The sequence below is a fragment of the Halichoerus grypus genome, chromosome X (genome assembly GCF_964656455.1).
Source record: "Halichoerus grypus chromosome X, mHalGry1.hap1.1, whole genome shotgun sequence".
Taxonomy (NCBI): domain Eukaryota; kingdom Metazoa; phylum Chordata; class Mammalia; order Carnivora; family Phocidae; genus Halichoerus; species Halichoerus grypus.
The window spans coordinates 16999944-17004690 of record NC_135727.1 but is presented as its reverse complement, the minus strand read 5'-3'; the positions used below and the strand labels follow the sequence as shown (position 1 = coordinate 17004690).

The 4747-nt window shown below is 55.4% G+C and overlaps 1 non-coding gene across 1 annotated transcript; it reads right to left on the bottom strand.

The window, feature by feature from the left end:
- Window positions 1-1294: 1294 nt before the first annotated feature.
- On the bottom strand, window positions 1295-1437 carry LOC118523888 (U4 spliceosomal RNA). Its single transcript, XR_013444860.1, has one exon. It is a non-coding gene; the product is annotated as a U4 spliceosomal RNA (small nuclear RNA).
- Between the last annotated feature and the right edge of the window lie 3310 nt (window positions 1438-4747).

Genomic DNA, 4747 nt, shown 5'->3' with positions numbered 1-4747 from the left:
GTATAGACGTTGACTCGCTTGCCTTCCCCGAGGGTGAGGGCTCGGACTAAGGCATACAATTCAGCCCATTGAGCTGACCATCCAGCTGGTAATGCCTTAGCTTCTAGGACTTCAGTGGTTGTGGTTACCGCATAACCCACTTTCCGGTCACCCTCTTTTTTTTTTTTTAAGATTTTATTTATTTATTTGAGAGAGAGAGAAAGCACATGAGAGGGGGGAGGTCAGAGGGAGAAGCAGACTCCCTGCGGAGCCAGGAGCCTGATGTGGGACTCGATCCTGGGACTCCAGGATCATGACCTGAGCCGAAGGCAGTCTCTTAAACAACTGAGCCACCCAGGCGCCCCCGGGCACCCTCTTGTAGGTAACTGCTGCCATCGCTGAACAGCGTGAGCTCTGGATTCTTTATGTCTTGATCCTGCAGATCTGGACGGCTCGCGTAGACTTCATCAGTCACCTCAGAGCAGTCATGGTCTGGTTCCCCCTCTTCCGTGGGAGAAAGGTTGCTGGATCTAATGTCCTTACTGTTTCGAGGGTGACCCGCAGGTTTTCACAGAGGAGCCCTTGGTATTGTGCTAGCTGAGAGCTAAAAAGGAAGCGGTGTCCCTGTGAGTTCGTGAGGGACACAACTGCATGAAGGATGTTGACGTTAAGTTCTTGCCCCAGGGTAAGTTTGTCTGCCTCCTTGATGAGTAGGACTGTGGCTGCCAGCGCCCTGAGGCACAGTGGCCATCCCGCTGCCATGGGGTCCAGCTTCTTTGACAGGTAGGCAACTGGCCATTGCCAGGGTCCAACAGTCTGGGTGAGTACCCCGAGCGCTATTTTTTCCTTTTCACGCACAAAGAGATTGAAGGGTTTTTCTACATCTGGTAGGCCCAGGGCTGGAGCCCGCCCCAGGGCGGTCTTTATCTGTGTGAAAGCGGCTTCTGCTTCCTCAGTCCAGGCAGGGGGTTCTCGATCTGGTCCCCCTAAGAGATCATAAACGGGTCTTGCTATTGCCGAGAACCCAGGGATCCAGGTGCGGCAGAATCCTGCAGCCCCCAGGAATTCTCATAGGCCCCTTTTTGTCTGGGGCTGTGGCAGGGAGATGATGACCCTTTTTCTCTCTGGCCCTAGTTCTCTTTTCCCTTGGGTGAGGAGGAAACCAAGGTATCGGATCTATTGTTGGCAGATTTGTGCCTTCTTCCATGAGACTCCGTACCCCGGGTCTGACAGGAGCTCTAGGAGGGCCTTTGTGCCTTTTGTGCCGTCTTCTTGTGTGTCACTGGCGAGGAGGAGGTCATCCCCATACTGGAGGAGGGTGCATCCTGTGGCCTCTCTTGGGAAGCTGGCAAGGTCTGCGGCTAGCGCTTCCCCAAAGAGGGTTGGTGAGTTTTTAATTAGCAATAATCGCACCTCGGATAAACCTCATTGGCTACGATACTGCCACTGCGCAAAGCTGGTTGGTGAGTTTTTAAACCCCTGCGGGAGGTGCGTGCAAGTCAGGGGCATCTGGCGCCCTGTATCAGGTTCAGTCCATTCAAAGGCAAACACTGGCTGGCTCTGGGGAGCTAAGCAGAGGCAGAAGAAGGCATCCTTCAGATCTAGGCAAGTGAACCATCTGGCCAACCCTGGGATTTGGCCGAGGAGGGTGTATGCATTCGGGACCACTGGGTGCAGAGAGATGGTCACCTTGTTGATGGCCTGCAGGTCTTGAACTGGTCAGTATCCCCCTCCTGGCTTCTTGACTGGCAGGAGATGGGTATTCCAGGCCGACTGGCACTCGACTAGAATACCTGCTTCTTTGAGTTTGGTCAGATGTTCTTGGATGCTGATCTTAGCTTCTTGTAGAAGGGGGTATTGCCTTTGCCTCTGAGGTTGGGCTCCTGGGATCAGTTCAACAATGATAGGGGCCCAATTCCGGGCTAGTCCAGGTGGGTTGTTTTCAGCCCATACTGAAGGGAAGGCGAGTCTGAACTCCCGCAGGCTGCTCGGTTGGGCCTGGGCACAGAATAGCCTCCATTCTTCTTCCCTTGGTGTGGTAATCGCTAGTATTACAGACCCCGTCTTCTCTTGCTTTGGGTTCAATCGGAGGCTAGTGTGTCCAGTGGGCTCAAAGGTTAACTGAGCCCTAAGCTTGGAGAGTATGTCTCGGCCCAGGAGAGGGATGGGGCGATCAGGCAGATAAAGGAATTCGTGTCGGACCTTGTGGCCCCCGAGTTCGCACTGGCGAGCCTGGCAAAAGGGCTGTTGTATCGCCTGCTTCCCGGTGGCCCCGAGGATGGTCGCAGTCCTTTTGCTGAAAGGGGCCACCGGGGAGGTGACAACAGAGTGCTCGGCCCCAGTATCAACCATAAAAGTCACTGGTTGGCCCCCCACCTTCATGCTGACCATGGGCTCATGGGGGCCAAGGAGGAAAGAGCCTGGTCCCCCTCAGTCTGAGTCCATTCCCGCAAGGCCTATGAGGTCCTCCTCTCAGGGTTCTTCCTTGTAGCGGCTGGGCCTTTGAGCCTTTCCCCAGCTGGGACATTTGTTTTTCCAATGCCCTTTCTCTTTACAGTAGACACATTGATCCCTTGTCAAGGGGGTTCTGGGTTTCCCCTGTTTTGGTGGCTGGGGTTTCCCCATCTTTGTGTTGTCCTTTCTTTCAGGGCGGTGGCAAGGAGGCTGACTTTCTTTTTCATCTTTTTGTTGGCTTCCCATTCGGCTGCGACCTCCCTGTTCACGTAGACCTTATTGGCAATCTATTAGTTGGGTGATGTTCATCCCGGCAAAACCCTCTAGTTTCTGAAGTTTCTTTCTGATGCCTGGGGCGGCCTGAGCCACGAAGGAGGTGTTTACCATCTGTTGGCTTTCCCGTGCCTCGGGGTCAAATGGAGTGTATATCCTGTAGGCTTCACATAGTCTTTCGTAGTAGTCCCCGGGGGACTCCCCTGGTTGTTGAGTGACCGAGGATACCTTAGTCATGTTCATGGGTTTCTTAGCTCCTGCCCGGATTCCCCGGAGGAGGGCCTCCTGGTACCGGCAGATGTGGGCCTGTCCCTCGGTTGTGATGAAGTCCCATGCTGGGCGCTCTTCGGGTGCGGCCGTATTAGCCCAGGCAGCAGGGTCGATGACTCCCGCTGGTGCGTGCTCTTCCAGGTACTGCCGTGCACCTTTCATCGTTCTCCTCCTTTCCTCTGTGTTAAACAGGGTGTGGAGTAACTGCTGGCAGTCTTCCCAGGTTGGCCGATGAGTCTGGAAGAGGGATTCTATGAGATCTACCATGGCCTGTGGTTTCTCAGAGTAGAATGGGGTGTTTGTTTCCAGTTGAGGAGGTCGGTGGTGGAGAAGGGCTGATAATACATCATGGAACGGCCGGGTTGGACCGTCCCGTCCTCATCGTGCCTCTCGGGTTCCCGCGTCTCTCCTACTGGCATTTGGAGGGCGCTTGCTCCCAGCCTGGGGCGCAGCCTGGCTGCTGGTCCTGGGGAAAGCAGATCTTTTGGGCCTGGGGGCACCAGTGAAACCAATGGCAGCGGAGTGTCTGGAGCTGAAGGGCCAGGTGTAGACGGTCTTGGGGGTACATACAGTGGGGGCAGGGTCGGTTCATCCTCGGGATCTCGGTTAGGATTTGTGGAGACTGGGGCTTTTGCTGATTTTCTTTAGGTCGCTTGGATGAGGCGATTAACACCCTGTCCCTGCCTATGGCAAGCGAATCGCACCCAGTGGGGGAAGGGTCTGAGCAATTCCTAGCCAGGAGTCAACGTACGGAAACTGGTCAGGGTGTTCTGGTTCTCCTGTTAGGACTCGCCATACTTGGTGAATCATTGGGACATCCAATGCCCCTTCTGAAGGCCACCCGACATCAAAGGTGGGCCATTCCAATTTGCATAGGGTTCTCAACTTGCCGGGGTGCATCCTGACTCCATAGTCTCCCAAAAACCCCTTCCTGAAATTTTTGATCATGGTCTCTAGAACTGTAGGTTTACTCTGCCCTGACCCCATGGTGATGTCCCCGTGTGCAGTGGCGCAGAGACAGACAAAGTGGGGGGGTGCCTCCTGAGGTGAGGAGACCAATCAGATGCCCGTCTGGCCGTGTCCCAAAGGAGCTTAGGTGAGGCTTAGCCATAGTGGTCTCAGCGTTGTGACTTACGATCGGAAACTATTCCGATGCTACCCTAGACTGTATGCCGTTCACCATGGAATCGCAGACGGGCCCACTCAGACTCTGTAGGCGTCTGGGGACCTTAAGGGTGCCCGCCCGTGGAGTCACAGAATCAGTCTGCTTGAGCAAGCCGGGTCGGACTGCACATTCACTCACACATTCACACTCCAGAAGTTATTATATTCCCTCCCTGGGAATCCCTACCTGGGAGACCTGTAGGAGGTCTCTGGGAGGTGATCAGGCTCCCCTTCCACCCTAATGGGGGTGGGCCTGTCTGGGTCCTGGGGCCCCAGGCCTTACCAGAATCCGACGTCGGGACCAGGTCCTCACCTGCCAAGTCTCCTCGAGTCCAGTGGGAAAAGCAGAGCGGGGCCAACCCGAGGCGACCGGGGCGGGAGACTGCCGAAAATTAGGCAGGGCGCGCCTTCTCCCTTACGATCCCTCGTTCCGTCATGGCCCCGCCGTTGCCCCAAATCGGTGGCAACAATGGGCCAACGCGGTTGGGTTTCCTGGTCAGGGGACCAAATGTTCTGGAACCTGGACTGGATCGCCCGATGGAAGAACCAAGAGGCACTCGGAGATCTTGGAGGACAGGAGGTTTATTTAACGACGGCGGGCTCAGAG